Genomic DNA, 20,796 nt, shown 5'->3' on the forward strand with positions numbered 1-20,796 from the left:
CACCCTATTCCCAAGAAAGGTGACCGCTCCAACCCGGCCAACTACTGCCCCATAGCAATCACATCAGTTCTGTCCAAAGTGACGGAACGTGTGATCAACGACAAACTGCTCACATACCTCGAGAAGAACAAAATTATCAACGACCGTCAATACGGGTTCCGGCGAAACCGCTCGTGCGGTGATCTTCTCGCGTATGTGACGCATGTTTGGGAGCAGTGCCTGGAACGTCACGGTGAGACCCAAACGGTCGCACTAAACATATCCAAGGCCTTTGACCGGGTCTGGCACCGAGGACTTGTCAACAAATTGCCTTCTTACGGACTTCCCGCATCCCTGTGTACGTGGATTGCTGACTTTTTAAGGGATAGGTCGATTCAGGCGGTTGCTGACGGTTTCACCTCTTCCTCACACTCCATAAATGCTGGCGTCCCACAGGGATCGGTTCTGTCTCCGACTTTGTTTTTGTTGCACATCAATGACCTTTTGACATGTGCACCGATTCATTGTTACGCGGATGACAGTACAGTTCATGATAGTTTTTTGTTTGACAAGCCCCCAAAGGGCACACAAACTCCAACGGCTCGGAGGGCTTTGAAGCAAAGAATGGACGGTTATCTCGAGAGTATTTCCTCCTGGGGTAAAAATAATCTCATCGAATTTAATGTTTCAAAGACTGTCTGATTACGTCTAAAAGGGATCCAAATGATAATCTAGTCTCCTTCAACGGAAGCAATCTTCCGAACAGGCCTTCCATTGATATTCTTGGTGTAACTATAAGTGACCAACTCAGGTACGGGGGCTCCATCGAAGCCAAAGTAAAGTTCGCCTCTCAGAAGCTGGGCGTACTGTACAGGGCCCGCAGATACTTACACAACAAAGTTAAAGAGAAACTTACTGTAAATCGGCAGAAATTGGGAATGCCGGGGCTTAGATTGCAAATTTATAACACCAACTTGCATTTTGTACACAATGTTGTCATAAAGCGAGACTGAAAAATATTACACCAACTTGTATTTTGTACACAGCTTAAAGCGAGGCTGAAAATTATTCAGAATTTTTTTTAAATACTTCATAATGTCATCAAATCAGTCCTTTTGACTTTATGCACACGGCATGAATCTGTAATTAATTTAGTCCTGTTTTCACTCTGACTACTCGAACGTTTTGCATTTCGTCTTTCTACAATTTTTTTCGTTACGTTCCGGTTCCGGCTAAAGATGTTGGCCGTTTTAATCGTTCAGTAATATTATTTTTTCAAAAGCAACCGATCTTTAAATCGTCGTATTTATTAATTAAATACTAAGTGTTTATGTGCTCACTTACAATTTGTATGATTTCATAGGAATTTGTGGTTATGATTTATTGAATAGGGGAAAATTAGAAACATAATTTATGAGCCCGAGGGCTACCGTTCGCAGAACTTCTAATTTTTAAATGTTGATTGACAACTCAAGAGATTTACAAAACAGCATCTCCTGTAGTGTTACATTTTGGATTTTTTGCCCTTTCCATAAAATACCATGTGTTGGTAATATTTGTTCTAAAAAACGTATTTTGATACCGATTACATAATACTCGATTCAATGTTTGTAAAATCGTTATACAAAACAATTGACGTCATTAAGCATGAATTTTTAGAGCGTAGAAGAATCTGCGTACTTATACCTACTTTAAATGATAACTAGACGACGCGACATAATCAAATCCGCAAAATTTCGTACCAAAAGATTATTGCAAATACCATAGTTCTGTAGATACTGAATACTCTGACTTCGGTATTTTAAATTCTGGTAACTATTAAACTGGCCATCTTGTGCTAGATACTCTATAATTCACCAAATGATGGTCATTATGTCTTGGACAGCTCATATTACATTGACGTTATAGAAGCCAGAGGGCAGAAATATAATCAAATTATGGACAGGTGTAACGCCATACTGTACAAACTGTAAAATGTGAATCTGCAATCATATAAATTTAACGACCACGGGTTGTGCTCCGAATAGAGACAAATTGATTTCGTGAGCATAATAACAAACTAATAGTAATAACTATTTTGATTAGTAAAGTTAACATTTTACTTACAGGTCTTGCAATATTTTCTTTATTTATTAATTAAGTGTGCAATATTTTTCACGTGTTTTATTTTATAGATAACAGTTTAACATAATAGCTACGGTTATCTTTATCGCGTACTTTTTTTCAATGATTTGTTTAAAATAATTAATCATCATCAACAATACTAATTTCGGCTTTTTGTGATGATGTGCGTGATCTAAAATATTCCTGCGGAATGTAATGATGCGTAAAATAATTCACTGTTAATTTTCAAAATTGTAACTGATTATGGGAACCAAGTGATAAAGAAGGCACCATCATGATTTAATTTAATATTTAAAATTTGTATTTCTTCCGTTTAAATTTTTGACCGATTTAAATCCGTCTGAATCTGAATCAATATCTAACGATCTTTAATATAATAATAATAATAATAATATTGGACAATTTGTATAGAGTGGCTTTTGTGAGATGATGCAGGTATTACAAATAATATAAATATTACAAAAATAAAGTGAAGTTAAGTTAAGTAAAATGAAGAACAGGAACAGACGACATGAATATAAAAGATGGACACTTTGCAGCAAGAATCCTAGGTGGTGAAAAAACTGGACCAGCTGCTGCAGCGAGAGAGTCCACCAATAGTGCCAGCACGAGGTTCGTCATCCGTCCAGGTATGTGTCTGCTGCTAATAAAGCGCTGACACAATATCCTCACATAGATAACAGACCTTGGCAGCACCGCTGTGACGTTCGACGAAGATAGAAGATGGAGACTCTGCAGCAAGAATCCTAGGTGGTAAAGAAACTGGACCAGCTGCTGCAGGGAGAGAGTCTTAATAATAATAATTATAATATTTGGACGATTTATACAGCGCTGCTCTTGTGCAAAATCTCCTCATCTCTCCTAGTCTATTTTAGTCTCTTCTAGTCACTTCTTAGCTATTCATGCCACTAAGTGCATCTTCTCGACCCTTTTAGACCCTTTCCTGGCTCTAATACCTAAATAAAATTAAAAAACTAACAAAGAAATTAAAAATTAGAATTTCTTCCATTGTGTCGTGGTCCACGATTTCATACCTCTGTCCCAGACTTAGAGGGCTATCATAAACAAAATCTTGAACCAAAATCAAAGTGAAGTGGATGTGTATCATCTGAAATAAATAAAAAAAACTAAGATAAAATTCTATTCGTCTACCTAATTATTCAGATTCACCAATTCTACAATAATTAACAGTCATTAACTCATTTCTTTATAAACCTTATTAAAGGTCATAATATAGGATGCGTTTATTTCACGTTAGTAAAATTTTATACGAATCCTTAGAAAGGGAGAACCTTTCGCAATATGGTTTATGGGCCACTTCGCGATAAACTCTTATTATAGTGCCACAAATCCGTGTTGCAATAATTAAACCTCGTATGTAATTTGGTCTAAGCACAAATTCTCTCGTAACTGACCATTACGACTAATGATTGGTATTACCAGATGAATGTTAGTTACCATAACAGCTTGAGGCAGGGAATGGTCCCGGGTAACATGGGCTGCCCGGGAAGCCGGGGTATCGGGTACCCGGTGAACAGAGAATGTGTTCGGTGCTGGGTAAAGTATGCGGTGCTTACACTTGCCTTGTGGGTTACCACGCGCCATGGAAAGATTCCAATTTAAACATTGTTCAGCAGTTAGAATGCTCTATAATAGGCATTACAATGGAAGTCTGCCTCCTTATTATGGATAATTTACAACACGAAGAACATTGTTGGCGTAGTTACGGCGTTTCAGGTTTAAAGTGTTACACGATTTATTTTGACCTGGTTTTGAGGAATGTAGGTACTCAAGATATTTTGTTTTTTTTTGTTTTTGTTTTAGTCTCTACATATTAAAAATAATTATCAATATTATTTACATATCAAAATCGATTTAAGACAACCCATTCCGAATTTCTACCCAATTTTAACATACTTCCCTTGAACACTTGAATGTTATTTTTGGAGAAAATCTCGTTACATTTGCCGAGTTGAAAAAGTAAATATATGAAATTTGATAAAGATATCAAAACAATCACAGGGTTTCTTTGAATGCCACTATTTTATATTACTATACTATATTATTCCACATAAGACATGTCGAAAGAGTTTTGCTCTATTTTAAATAATTCACGCTTTATTAAATATATTCACAATAATTATGATCGTTTTTTTTTCAATATTAGCGCGCTCCTTCTATCATTCGTATTTACACAATATCTTCCTTTCAAACCGTCTTATTCTTCGTCTTTTTGAATGCTTACTATGGATCCTTATTACAGATATCTCCTACGAAAATTAATTTTACCTGTGACAGCTGTTTCACTTTTGAAAAATTCACCCATATCAAAAAATATAATTATGAAAACATCTGAAGCGCTCCTTGTTAAAACACTAAAACAAATCACTCAAAATAAGTATAACCTTAACCCATATTGATTACTTAACTTAACCCATATTGATTAATAAACTTAACCCATTTTGATTACTTAACTTAACCCATACACGGAGAGAAATTGATTTTTGCCCTCACGATATTTATAATCAATAAGCTTTATTAATAAAACATCAGTTTAAGAATGTTTTGCCTTTATATCATGACGAAACAATTTTTTTTAGTTGTAATGCAAAAGTATTCGGATTTCCATGCGCGTGTTTTGGCATCATGATAATATATTTGTAATGGTGACCGGGTAAATCATCAAAATGATACTTCATCACATCTTCAAAAAGTTATATAAAGTCATGGAAAGTGATGAAACAAAAACTTTATTAACTTGCTTAAATCGGTTAGGTTAAAAAAAATGTTCATTGTTTTTATTTACTTTATATCATTTTTCAAAAGTGTGTTGAACAGTCACTGTGTTGAGTTAGCATGGAACCATTCGTAATTTACTAAAAGTTTTTCAGAAAACATGTTAATTCATTCGTGAGGCCTGCAATCCCGTTTTTAACTGCAATTACCAATAATTTAAAGATGATTCAATACATTCACAATTTTCATTTTGTCCCGTGTATTAATTAAATAACTCAACTTAATTACTTTACATGAATGGTATCTCGTTGTGGTTCTCCCCTCTCTCCCCCACATTATCTTTCCTCTATTATTTGCTTTTGATTATCTTTTTTTCATCAGAATTTTTTCGTTACCACTTGACCAATCATTTTGGAAAATTCATTAGGCAATACTTTTTTACTTTGTTTTTGCTGCACATCAATGACCTTTTGACATGTGCACCGATTCATTGCTACGCGGATGACAGTACAGTTCATGATAGCTTTTTGTTTGACAAGCCCCCAAAGGGCACACAAACTCCAACGGCTCGGAGGGCTTTGAAGCAGAGAATGGACGGTTATCTCGAGAGTATTTCCTCCTGGGGTAAAAACAATCCTGTCTGATTACGTCTAAAAGGGATCCAAATGATAATCTAGTCTCCTTCAACGGAAGCAATCTTCCGAACAGGCCTTCCATTGATATGCTTGGTGTAACTATAAGTGACCAGCTCAGGTACGGGGGCTCCATCGAACCCAGAGTAAAGTTGGCCTCTCAGAAGCTGGGCGTACTGTACAGGGCCCGCAGATACTTTAATAGTACACAACTGCTGACCCTGTACAAATCGCAAGTGCGCCCTACTGTCGAATTTGGCAGCCATCTCTGGTCCGGAGCCCCTAAATACCTGAAAAAAACCCTTTACTCTGTGCAAAAACGGGCGGTCCGTTTGATAGATTCTCCAATCTTAACAAACGGACTGCAATCTTTAGAGCACAGGCGTCAGGTAGGTATGCTGTCCTTGTTCTATCGGTATTACAATGGAAGATGCTCTGAGGAACTAGCGTCATTGATCCCTTCGGCACCGGTGCGTAGTCGGGATACACGCCAAACGCGCGCCCAACATTTGTACACAGTTGACATTTGTCACATGAGAACGGGTCGCTTCTACGATTCGTTCTTAAGTTCAACAGCTCGGCTGTGGAACGAACTGCCGGCCTCTGTGTTTCCTCCCTCCTACAACATGGGACTCTTCAAGACCCATGTTCACTCCTTCCTCTCCACAAAAAGACCCTCCACACAGCATCCCCAAAGATGACATAGGCCCTCAGGGAAATTATTTTCTTCAGGGCCTCCTGTGTGGAGTTAATATAAAAATAAAATAAAAACTTTTTTGGTTAATTTTTAAAAGTATTTTAATTTTAGAATTTGTAATTTATACAGTTGTTGCAAAACCATTCCGGTTCAGCACAACGTATCACTATTAATTTATTAGGAGCAAAATATTCAGTTCAGTCAATACTACCAATCTAGGTTCCGGTATGAAGGTTAAACTGTTTAACCCCTCCGACATTTCGCGAACTTGAAGCTAAGATGTCTTAACCGAAATGTCAATTTCACGAAAACGTTGTCTTATTACCGCCTCACAATCAAAGCTCTATAAATGAAACATTACTGAACGGAGCCGAATAGTAAAAACTGTTTTAGAAAGGTTACAAAATAGGCTTTCAAATTGTTGTATCATAAATAAATATTAACATTTGTAAATATTTAAATTTAGAATGGAAACATGAAAAATAGGTTAAAAATGACTCACGTCATGTTTTTAGGTTAAAATGGTACTAAAATCACAGATTATGTAAACAAAAATATTTATTCTATTGTATATATGTGTAATAAACACTTTTATCACCTCATTTTTTTATCATTTCATATAAAAATATTTTATAAAAATTTAATATGTGAAGCGCGCGGCGCTACCGGCAGACATTTTGCGCGGATAAAAATTTTGTGTCAATTATGCGACTGTCAGCAGATTCCTGTTTTGTATTTCCATAGACAACTTGGTAGTGATGTGTAGCTTGATCTATAATCGACCTTTTAGTTTTTGTTTGAGGGATGTAACTAAAATAATAACGGAGTAAGAACGATTTCTATGGAGAGACACGCGTTGACGTGTAAACACGCTTATTGTACTTGACTGCTGTCGTATTTTTAACGCATATATCTGCTTACGTTGCTGAGGGGTTAACCTCAAACTAATGATGACATTTTTAGATATTTAACGATGCACGCATTGATCAGACTGCATATTATTTATAATTTAATTATTGTATTTGATTTAATAATAATAATAATTTGATGACTTGTATAGCGCCGTTTTTGTGCAAAATCACCTCAAGGGCGCTGTACAAACTTATAATACATTTCTACAGTGATCTATGTTATTACTTAACTATTTATGGAGAAAATATACAGTACAATACTTACCTGGTAGGTCACTTGAGATTAACACTTAATTAACATTATCTAATTGTTTGGTAGCGAAATTTAGATACAGGATTTAGGACTTAATTGAAAAATTGAATATAACTGGACTTTCTCTTAGGAATGGTATATTTAATCTAAGGGTACGACAGCTTAAAAAGGTAAGTTTTTAGTTTAGACCTGATTCTGATTTGAGGATGTTTTACGTTCTTCAATCCTCGATATAATATGAACGCGTTAAATCGTTTTGAAATCGAACGTATATCGTGTGTTTTCACGCGATGTTAAGCAATGGGTATTTAAGGTTAATCAATTCCTAAACGCAATAAAATATTGATAATATAATTTTTTTATACGACTATCGCTGTTACTAAGCTTAAAATGTTAATTGTTTCCTAAACTTCAACGAGATCCATTACATTTAATTTGCAATGAGTTTTTTTTTAAAGATAAACTACCTTTTTATAGAAATGCCAAATTACAGTTTATTTAAAGACACGAAAACAAGTAATGTTGTTTAATTATGTGTCTAGTTCGGTTACCGCTATGATAATCACGAGGGGTCACCAATTTAGGATCGTTTATTAAATGAGCCATTCACCACTTAGCAGTTAAGTGGTATATATATTATAGCACACAAAAAAACTCATGATAAGGATCCACTTACTTCAAAATCAGAAATCTAAACCATAAATATATGCATATATTATTTTTTAATAAGAAATTGGCATCATTTACTACCCCTGCTTTTACATATCCTGTTTTACTTGTTACTCGTTGTCCTGATTTGGTTTTTCCTACTATTATCTATGTCTGTATAACATTATGTTTATGACTAATAATTACAAGATGTTTATTATTTTCCTTATTCAGAGGGTCTAGCGCAGTGAAATCGATAACTTTACGATGTCGGTTCGATATGTAGTAACTACCGATGATTTTGTACCAATTTTCCGAGCACGGTCGCGCTGTTGATGAGCTAATGCGAGAACGATATTGATAACGCAACAAATAAGAAACCGATATACGCTGGCAACACTAAAGGTATTATCTATGAATTGACATTTCATAGTGTCAAACGTCATGCAATTACTTAATAATATTAATAAATTAGCAACATTGTATTGAAATGCTGACATAAATGCATTGGAAGTCTGCATTTTTTGGCACTAAAAGGGAGTTAATTAGTTAATGAGGTCTATTCACAACTTGTTATGTGAACTAATTTTGTTTATGCAATCCTGAAACAATGTAGCGTCATTTAACTCGCGAAAAACACTTTTAAAAAAATTTGTATATTAACCGCGAACCGAAGCTTATCTGATACTATGGCTAACAAGTACTTAGCAAATATAGCTAACTGACTAAAGATGACGAATGTGGTCAATTTCGTACTGACTTTTAGGGCTTTGTCTATCGTCCTTGCTAAACCTGCAGAGTTGATTTTTCTTTTTTAATAGTTTTCTTAAATCATTTTTATGGGATTACTATTTTCACGCAAGATTGGATCGTTTTCATGCAATTAACAGTTCAACTGTAAAATGAAAGTCAACTACGTCCCTTATTAAAAATACCCTCCCCACACTCCCCTGAGATGACAGAGAGCCTTAGAGAATTCAAAATTCCAAAAAATATCAGGTATCCTACATACAAGCTTTTTTGCTTATAAAAATATTAAAGCGGCTATCATGCTTATGTCCTATTTTAACTCGAACGTTGAGCATTTCATCCATCTGTGAATAGGTTCGTTGCATTGCGGTTCCGGTTTCAAGTTGGTGGCCGTTCATATGTTTAATTAAATAGATAGGTAATTAAGTACCTACTTACAAACCTAATGATTTCAGAGGAAATTTCTGTTCACAGAATTACTAGTATTAATAGTTGTAAGCAAAACATTTCTACCAAGTTCTATATAAATTCAATTAGTTTGCGCCCTTATCTGGAAGAAATGTCAGCATGGGGCCAGCGTTTTGTAAATACTGCCAGTAATTTACTGGAGTTGGTCGTATTATTATTAATCTAGGTTATTTGCTTAAACATAATAGATATTACAATGAAAGGGTATTGCTTGCACACACTTAACACGCAGGTTGGCAGACACGCGCTTGCATAGAGGAGAAGGGACACAACGTGCCGAGGCATTTACTTACAGGTACCCATTTTATACGATACCTTTTTTCATCCAGATTGTATAATCGGGATGAAAAAAGATAAGTGTTCTATTTCGGTAGTTGGTGCCATGAGTGACGTGTGTTGGTATTACTGATTTTCGTAAAGTTTAAGATGGCGGACATTATTTAACATCGCAAAAACGTTGAATTTTTTCAGTTTTATATTTAAAACATTAATAAAGAACTAATTTAATTAATTAATTAAATAATACACAAGAACTACATACGTACTGTTAACTCGCAGAATAAAGAATTTCTATGTGTATTAACTTTATATTGTAACATACTTTTTAATTAATTAATGGATGCAGGATTGTGAAAGCTATCGCTTTGGCATCTGGGCTGATCTGATATCTGCATTTTGGTAGTTTTACCTCATTTATTATACGAATATCGTACCTATCAAAATATGGTGATCAAGAGCAAGATACGGTAAACCTATAAAAATCATTATGATAACGGTTCAAAGACGAACGGGTAAACAAAAACATCAATCAGATAATGACTCACAATGGCACGTGACACAGCTCGCAAATGACATTGACAGATGCTTTCATGGTTGTGATATATGTTTACGGTCAAGGTGTTGCCATTTTTTGACTATTTAGTACCGTATCACAATACTATTTCTTCTCTAATGGCAACTACTCATATCTGTATGATATCGTAAGTATGAAAATAATGATCATGTAAAACGAATATTTTTGTATGGGTCCTGATACGGGGATCGGTATGAAAAAAGTGTCGTGTCAAGCAGGTATTTTTTTTTTGTGGGTACTGTTCAGTACACAGTGTACAACTGTGCGTAGTGTAGGTACGTGGCTCGGACCTGCGTCGGCTCATTAGCAGGAGACAAGTTAACAGAACTTGACTTATCGGGAAATGTCAATGTTTGTTCAAGTCCATTTCGAATGTTTGCTAAACATCACGCTTCAGTACTTTTGTTTTTAATATAACTTCTCACATTTGCTGGAAAACAGTTCAACATAAATCAATGAATGTTGAAGTACCTGTGACAGCCTGCAATTCAAATAAAATATAGATGAATTATTATTCATAAGTTATGTACACATGTGTTAACTTCCTCGGTAAATTCAACGATATTTATCAGGTCAGAGGCGCTTTACAAAATCGTATTTGAATATTATTAGCTTTTTCAAAATAAATCTTTATTTGAAAGCCGGATAGGTATACTTCAAATATGATTTAAGATTTTCACGGCCAAACGTATTTTTGTTATTTGTTTTTGGGGTGTTATGCCGTGTTGCGCTAACTCCTTCTTTAGCCAACGTTTCGGACAGCATTGCAGTGTCCATCATCAGGGCAGATGTTATTAAATAACACACCTGACCTGATGATCGACACTGCAATGCTGTCCGAAACGTTGGTGTTATGCCGTGTTGCGCTAACTCCTTCTTTAGCCAACGTTTCGGATAGCATTGCAGTGTCCATCATCAGGGCAGATGTTATTAAATAACACATCTGACCTGATGATGGACACTGCAATGCTGTCCGAAACGTTGGCTAAAGAAGGAGTTAGCGCAACACGGCATAACACCCCAAAAACAAATAACAAAAAAAAGGTATACTTCAATTGAAAAGAAAAAAAGACACTTTGTGATACATAACCGTTTAAATAAAAAATAAAATAGTATTCATATTCTGTTTATGCTTCATAGTATTACAGTTGTATTCGAAACTAGTAATAAAACTGTTGAACATAAAGTTATATTTTAACACAATGATGGAACCTCCCAAAAGAAGAATTATTTATTTGATCATCAATCATATATTTTTTTAAGTTTATAAAATAACTATCAGAAAGCAAAAGTGTATTATCAGACGAGATGCGAAACAAAATTAGCAACATAACACCTTCAGACATCTTTTTGCTTGTTAAAATATAAAATTACTGGGTACGGCTAAGGAGCGAAATATGGTACATAATCGAACAATTCTCGCTTGGATGTGCCGATTATTGTAATCAGTAATGCTTCTCTCACGTACGGACAATCTCGAGAAACTAATGTCTACATCAAGGCTGCCCAACCTTTTTAACAGTTGGGCGAAATTGACGATTTTGAATCACTGGCGGGCCACTGAATACCTGGCGGTTCCTATTTCCATGGGAGGGGGGGGTTGTTAGAGAATTTCTATAAAACACAATTCCCCACAAAAAAATTCAAAATGAGTGCTCCCCACAAAATATTTGAAATCCATGGGGGGGGGGGGGTTGTTACAGAACTTCGCTGAGAAAAAATTCCGCGCACCCAAAAACATCACATGTGATTCCCCAGAACAATTTTTCGAATCCAATTTCATTTGAAAATGGTTCACGCGGGCCACTTATAATTCGTTCGCGGGCCACATTGTGGCCCGCGGGCCTGGGGTTGGGCAGCCTTGGTCTACATGAACAACCAATTTTATATTATTAATGAAAAATGAGAGTAAAATTAATGAAGCTATGATTCAGTGGAATGAGCTTTTTGTTCGTAGTTATTATTATATAATAATTAATAACAATCTAAATTAGAAACATGGCAAACAGAATGCAAGCATTCCGCAATGCAACGTAAAAACTGACAAATTATATATTTGAAGAGGTAAGTGACGTCACATGTATTTAAATCAGTTGTCATTCTCAGTGACGTGGTTAGTGGCGTGTTTTATGACGTCATTAGAACGCATTCGGAGCGTTTAGATATGTTAATAAATAAATAAGAATCTTTTATATATCTGAAGGATATATTATATTGATAAAAAAGAGTGTATGTGGTGGTGTGGTTTGTTTTTCATACAAATCTATAGTTTTATTCAGATACTGACGGAATTTCAAAACTGTGGGAAAATTACTGTCCACGTGAAATTTCAATGAACAACCCCCACTCCTACCCTCTTTTCCCATCCCTTAAAGAAGAACATTGATATTTCTTCATCACGTACACTTCGACCTTTATAAAATAAGGAGAAAATGACTGTCTGCATCTGTTTTCGAAAAACACTGCATAAAACTGGAGCTAGAAATATATTGTAATTATAAATATATTTCTCAAGCTACTAATAAACGTGTTTTAAATTTTACCCAACTGATATACAACCATTTACTATGATACATCAATTGTGGTTAATCAGTTGTGTAAAATTTTATTTATATTAATTAATTTTTCATATAAAATTAATACATTTCTCAAGAACATTATAAATTTGTATGTAATAAAACTTATTTATTCAGATTCGGTACTTTTTGATGTATATGTCTGCAATTCTCAAAGTTGTGCAATATCGACACCGGGGGCTGTGGTGGACCATAAAAAAATAACTTCGTAAATAGGCGATGAATAAAATAAATTTGAGAATCTTTGGAAAAACATATTTTTTTAAATCTTAACACTTTTCTTTGGAATTCTTTATTATTTAAAATTTTAATATTATTGTGCCATAGAGGTGCCAAGATTTTTTACCACACCATAGTCACAAAGTTGCTGGAGGTATCATTCAGGTTGATATAACATAGGATTAAAAAAACAATTAAAAAGGGAATATAAAAAGTTAAATTATGGCAAGTTTATTAGCTTGATTGTATTCAAATCGCGGATCATAAAAACGGTATTTAGGAATCGTTAAAATACGATTTTGATGGCCTGTGAAAATATAAAAATGATTAGTATCTAATGAAATGTATTGATTGGAACCTGTATCTGAATATATATGATTATACCCCATTAGATAGTCAACATTTCAAACTTGGAATTTTAAAGCGAGAACTAGAAATCAATATGCAATTAATATCTTAATTTCTCGAAATTAGAAACATTTTACAACGTATATTAATTTTCTTGCTTAAATTTGAATCGTTTCATTATGCGTTCCAATGCGTACAATCAAAATAAAACGAAAGTTTATTATCTTCTTCAATTTCCTAAACTAATAAGCAGTAAATCATCAACCTTCCAAACAATAATTAACAGTGATTTATTTATCTATTAATGTGACTAACAAATAATTTACATAAACTCGTGTAAAAAAGTTATTTCGTGTGTTAGGTGCTTTTGTGGGTCGAGTCATCACAAAAAGTCACCCAAAGGTCAGTTGCAGGTTAATGTAACTGATAATAATGTAACTGGTATATCATTATGGGTTACATTATTTTGGGGTTTCGTTTGAATTGTTTATATTTTCATCTAATTTAATTTTCTTCAGATAATCTGCCAAATATCTTCATTGCTCCATACGTCAACGACTTTTGAATTGTTTATATTTTCATCTAATTTAATTTCCTCAGATAATCTGCCAAATATCTTCATTGCTCCGTACGTCAACGACTTTCGACTTTGGTTTTTTTTCATCTAATTTAATTGCCTCAGATAATCTGCCAAATATCTTCATTGCTCTGTACGGCAACGACTTTTGACTTTTTTTTCTTAAGTGAAGTCTTATTTGATTTCTTTTCCTAGTCACTGTTGCAGGTTTTCTATTTTTTCTAAGAAATTCAGTTGACGTATAGCCATTCATTATTTTATACATAAAAATAATTATAAAGTATTGTGGTAAATGATTTGTAAAGGTATAAGTACTTGAGGAATTCATAATCTGCTCTTTCATAGATGGTGCTAATTTAATTATTTTAGGAAAAAAACACTTATTGTATGGGTGATTCAACCCAATTATGTATTTTTATACCTTTCTTGAAAGAATTGATTACCGCCATCTATGAAAGGCCAGATTATTAATTATTTTAAGCATGCTATTTCTCCTTCAACATTTCCTTGGTGTTCGTAAATGTATTTTCCTTTAATTGAATTCCGAACGCTATATTTTATAGTATTGACATTATTTGTTTATGTTGTTTCTCTTTTACCTGTATTTTAAAATAATTCTTTAAGTGCTTTATTCATTGATCTCCTCGACATTGGTGCTGAGTTGGGTAACACAGCAATATCGTGTCATTTCCTCAATTAGCCCTTATGCTCGATCACTACATTCTGTAAACAAGAGTCGTTCAACTTCTAGTCAGCATCCCCTTTCATCCTTGTTATTATTTTTGCTATAAACTGGAACTAAGGAATTGAGTTTTTATAAGCACCAAACTGTACGGGCGCAAACAAATAATTCATCTTAATATTAGCATAATTTTTCAAAATATGTATTTTCATTAACGGCATCTATCTATCAATAGTATGTTGACAGTTTAACGATTCATAAAAAAATGTCATTAAATCCTATGGTGTCCTAAACTCCATACCGACATAATTTTTGAAGTGAAACTTCTTTAGGCGCGTAATTCGGGGACGGAGTAAAACCGAGTCAGGATCGACACGAAAATGCGGGTACCCCCACCACCGCTCACCGTTCACTGTCCCTCTCTCACCATATGCGCTTGTTGAGGTGGGGGAGCCGCTCACGAACGTTTTGCTTTGAGTTACGAGCGAGATACGAGTTCGGTTTAGCAGGTCGGCCGGTAGCGCACTTGCGCGGCCACGCCCACCACGGCCAGTGAATCAGTTAGCAGCGTGCTCCCGCTGTGATAAGTTGTGTTCGCGTTTTGTGTTGCGTTTACATTTACATTTATAGTTGTAGTTCATTTAATTAATTCATTTAATTTTTGATGAAATGAAAATAGAGAGAGAGGAATACTAGAAGTTTCACTTCTGTCTTGCGTAGGCTTGACACACCCACTTTTTATTTTATTCTTTTCTCTACATTACCCCTTAGCATCTAAAAACTGAGCCGCTGCTGTTTATATGACATAATTATCATAAGGTAGGTACTAGTTGATTTATCACGTATTTTGACACTTTCACCCACGATGGGTAAACAAGCGCCGCGTTATCTGAATTTATAGCGGCGTTAAAATAATTTCAGGCCATCGACGAAACGTAAATAGAAATCCCGTTTGGAGCCGTTAAGGTGATATACTAAAATGCATTTATTTCCGCCCACGTCTCTCTGTTCTACGGTCATCGCATAAAATTAATATCATCATATATATATTTGTATTTTCTTGAAGCACCTAGGTACGTATACCCACTGGAGAATACGATAAAAGCTTCTTTAAACACTTTTCAAACAATTAATAAAAAGTGAATTGATTGAAAATGTTGTTTCTTTGTTAAAAGGTACCTACCGACTTAAAAAATCTTAATTTTTGTGACCATATGGTTACTAAGACAAATGCTAAAATCTGTCTTTGTAACAATTTTCCTAATGTTTCAATCACGTAGAGATACGATGTGGGCTTGTTCAATTGTCCGTGTGGCGGCATTTATTTTTACTCGGGAGATATTTTTAATGTGTATTGGTATTTCTGATGACTAATTATAGCTTATAATTATTTGTTATCCTTTATGCTATGCATAAAACCTTGTCTTATAAATGTTAGTTTATCATTAAAAAATAATAACATTTGACAAGTCAAAAAATATTTCACCAATAAATGAAGATATCATATGTCTCGACGACATCTAGTGAGAAATTTAGCACTAACAAAGCCTTTCTTACAAAAATAAAGTTGGTTGTTTACGGGTGAAAAAATATAATAAGCAGTAATTGTTGATTGAGGTACTAGTACATATTGAATCATTTGGCGGGTTGGAAATAAGCCGACATAGCTCAATGGATACAGAGCACCTGACCGGACATCAGAAGGCACGGGTTCAATTCCCGTTGGCGGCATTTATTTTTACTCGGGAGATATTTTCAATGTGTATTAGTATTTCGGATGACTAATTATAGCCTTATAATTATTTGTTATCCTTTATGCTATGCATAAAACCTTGTCTTATAAACGTTAGTTTATTATTAAAAAATAAAGCTCTATTTTTCCTTACTTCTGGTAAAAACGATCATACATTTTTCGCTATCGATATCCTTTCTTGAACAATTTTATTGACCTATCTAAGGTCTATAAAATTCTGGTCTTATGTCTTAGGTCTTATTTAAATTGGCGAAATCGGTTTTCTTACAAATATTGATCACACATCTATGGGCCCACTATTTAGTGGGGCAGACGTTAACAAAATCAAAGACCTCGACTCTTTTAAAATGTATTTTAGAAAAATCCCACAGATGGTAGCTGCTACATTATTGTAACCAATCGAAAGATTATTATAACTGTTGTTTCATCGGAATCATAATCGTTCAATCACAATTAAAATGGGATCTTTTTGACATTAATATGTGGGAAATGGGTGTTAACGAAAATACTCATACATTAAAATACTGTTAAAACGAGCTGTCACAAAATATGAAGACATAAAACCAAATTTGCATAAATAATAATTTATTAAATATATTCATTTAATTAAATTTGAGAATTGATTTAAATAGATGTTACTTTAGTTAGGAATATTTTTATAGACATTTTTACGAACTGTTAATATAATTTGTCAAATATAAGATTGATAGACCTGTGAACTATGAAGAGACTTGACCAATTAGTTACGCGACAAAACCGTGAATACTCGGAACCAAGCAGTTCCCCGAGAAACCGTTCTATCAATTATTTAACTTCAGCAAATTTATTTAGCAAACACTCGTTTCTCGCGATAGCTGTAAACCTATTTTGCAAGGAAATAGACAAATAACAGTTAGAGACAGGCTACAAGCTGCAACCTACAACACCTAGAATATGCAAACATATTTGTTTGGCTCAATAAACACGATTTTTCTTGTCAGTATGCTTGTTGATTTGATCCAGTTACTTTAGGATCAAAAGGTCAAATTTGGACCTTTAGACCTCAGCGGCATTTGCTGTCAGTTAGTACAACTGTAGCGACAGCTAAAATCTCGAAACCTTTTACAAAACATAGTCAAATTATTATGACATATTATAATTAATATGTTTGCAGGGACCATTACACCGCTCTACCTCACCTAAGAAATGTTTGGTCTTCAATTAGTATGTCTAGTTAATTTAGTACATCTCCATATTTTTTTTACTCTTATAAATTACTATTATATTAATTTGAGGTTTTTGTAAGTGTGAAAATACATCGGGCAATTTTACTATATTAGGACATACATCAATAGATGGTTGATGTTCTGTCTGTAAGTGACGTTAAAAATGTCAATGGTCAATGCAGACTTATGAAGTACTTGAGTCGCTCTGTTGATTGGCGCATTCTGAGAGGCAGAAGTCCTCACATTCAGAGTAAAAAAAAGTACATGGGATCTTCACCGAATATACTTGTTAGGCACGTTAACCTCTTTCAATATAAGTGGATTAATATATTCATTACTCACAGCGTTTTATAGAGGTTCCTAGCTTACCCAAATTGAATTGACCGTGAATAGAATATTTGCAGTATAAATTTGAGCATTTAGAGTAAAAGAAACACTTACATACTCTTTCTCGTGTTTATATATATACGTATACGTTTTATTAATAATTTGAAGGTATAGGTATTTATAGTTAATACAGGTAAAGTTATAAAGAAGTCATCCAAATAGCACAAAATAAATTACTAAATTCGTGCATTCGAGAAACATAGCTCATAAATTCTGCTTGGATCTGCAGAATTCGCCCAAAAATGTGTTGGAACACCCCTCTACGGGGAAGTGGGAGTGAGGATTTTTGAAAAATACATTTTTACAAACTAAGTCGAGTGAATCATTCACCAAGCTTTCATTCGTTTTAAAACGAATGAAACCAATGAATAGTAATATTTGGTGAGATAAGACAGCTTTTTAGCAAAGAATTATGTGTGTATGAATTTTGTCATTTATGAAACCTTATTTTACCTGTACTAACTACTAGTAAAAACCACTCAAATAATTACGTATTCCGTAAAAAATACGAATCCTTTGTATGGTTTTCTACTGGGTAGGTTAAGTCCGGTTCGAGTGTTACGACCCCAAGAACGTGGACAATGGGCGATATCAGCATGTTGTAGGAAGTGCTAAGTGCAATCGGTCGTGCGTCGAAATTATCCATGGTCATTACATTACAAGAATACATCATTCACACTTCGTGAAAATTAATCGACAGAAGGGTTTTAATGACCGTTTAATCCTTCGATTATTGCAATGGAATTTCTAACGACACTTTGACGGTATCGCAAGCGTGTTAACATTGTTTTGAAACGAATCGTTTTTATGACTCTTTCAAGATTCCGCATTCCGAAATTCTACCGACATATATAACAAACTTTCCTTGAACACTTTGAAAATCTCATCCATTCAAGCGATTTTTGGCATATTATGCCAAGTTTACAAAAAAGTTTTGAGCAATCGCTTGTCATAATGTGCCATATTTATAAAACCTTCAAATATGGGATAAACCGCAGTAAACAGTTTGTATATTTCAATATTATTATTTTGAGGAATGATATTATTTATTAAATAATATGATTAATGTATATATATCGATAAATGTATATAAACGCTCGAGTGGTTAAAAATAAATATGTTATTATTTAAGATTATCTATATTCAGATGCCGAGTTGAAAAAGTAATATTTATATGAAATTCCGAAAATTATATAAACACATTCTGCTATTTAACATTAAGACAGGTATGAAAAAAATGTGTTTATTTAAATCGTAGTTAAATCACGTATCAAGATATTTTTACTCGATTTTAAATAAGTATTTTTTTCACTATTTTCACAACAGTCACTTACGTCTATTAATAATATGTTTTTTTTAATATTAGCATTCTCCCACTGTTTTTTAAATTGAAATACTTTCTTTTAAACCATCTTCAGTAATACTCTTTTTTTATTTGAACACTCATGATGGAATCGTAGTTAAGGCGAATCTTAATGCTAAATCACTATTTTAATTAATCTTTGTAAGGAATTGGTATACATTATGAATACCAAAAAATATGATTTAGATAAATTGAAGGTTTTCCTATCATTTCGCTTGAGTAAAATACAAATAAAATAAAAAATTACCTACTCAATAAAAAATATAAATGTAAACTACTAAAAAAAAAATTTTTTCAATAGAAATGTATGAACGCGTAAAAGTAACAACTTAAAAAAATACAGTATTATAGCTAAGATTTTCTGTGACAGTTTCATTTATTTAACTTTTTTGCCTTCTTAAAAAAATATTTACAAAATAAATAAAAACAAATTTTTTGCTTGAAATCGAACGTTTCTTGACTCCGTTTGTCAAGCGATTTTAATACCTATTACCTACAATATAATATATACCAAGAATATACACATTTTGGCTTGTAGCTTCCTTTAATAGAATGGCTTTGGAGCGAGATTACAGATGCTTTTTATCAAGACATAATTAATAACAGAAAGGCATTCCTAGATATTTTACATTTCATCACAGTATTGATGAAAAAATAAACGTCAGAATAATATTAAAAATGTATTTTTCTTGCTCTGGAAGCAAAAGTCTACAATACCAAAGTTTGCCCTTTCTCACCATAAAAATATCATCAGACATAGGACCTTATTTATAGTTTATAGTCCATATGTAACAATTAATAAAAATTTTGGTAGGTACCTACTTTCTACTCACCCATTGTAAAGACTTAAATTCGGAAGAGTTCAAAAAAATTACACCATAAATCTTCATTAGTGTAATTTCAATTAAATTACTAGGCCATTTTATTATAGTTCTGATTCTTTCAGTAAGTACAAAAGATTATTCTAATTGCAAATTTAGATTAATTTTATAACGCCGATTAAAATAAAGTGATCTCACAGTTCTCACACAGAAAAATACGGACAATAACAGATGTATTTTATATACCTACTGTGCTATTTGATTGTAAAATGTACGAATGACCCCAACCGTAATACGAAAATCTAGAATCTGAGCAAAGAAAACTAGAAGAACCCTCAATAATGATAGTGTACGAATTAGTCGGAGGACTTACCAAACTTTTTTGTTTTTGGCACACAATAAGTTTAAAAACCCATGTAAAAATTGCCTAACCTTTCAATGTTTTTTGCCTTTATTAGAGAAATTATGTTTTCTCCGGCCTGCAGAATGTACTTTATGTCATATTTTCAGAGAAAGCAAAAACCTCGTTTTTTAAACTAGGATCGCCCTGCTTTTAAGACCACCATTCACACTATTAGAATTGAAGCATCGCTTGAAATGGCTTTCGCCGTGTTTGGTGACAATATCTGAATAATCAGGTACCTCCCCGGTTCCATGATAACTCAACCCAATAACAATTCAACACACCTTTAAAAATTGATAAAATTCAATAAAGGCGAGGAAAAAACTTATAAACCCAACCTACGTAACCTATTTAACCTAGATTTTGTTTCATTAATGGAGGACTAAACGCAGTTGGCGCTAACAAGAAATT

General features: G+C 33.7%; 1 protein-coding gene across 1 annotated transcript in view; it reads right to left on the reverse strand.

The window, feature by feature from the left end:
• LOC149420269 (uncharacterized) overlaps positions 1-20,796 on the reverse strand; it is a 59,947-nt gene that overhangs the window by 32,345 nt on the left and 6,806 nt on the right. The window lies entirely within an intron of this gene.

Source organism: Hesperophylax consimilis, chromosome 10, assembly GCF_061612785.1.
Source record: "Hesperophylax consimilis isolate HC1 chromosome 10, BYU_Hcon_1.0, whole genome shotgun sequence".
NCBI classification, from domain to species: domain Eukaryota; kingdom Metazoa; phylum Arthropoda; class Insecta; order Trichoptera; family Limnephilidae; genus Hesperophylax; species Hesperophylax consimilis.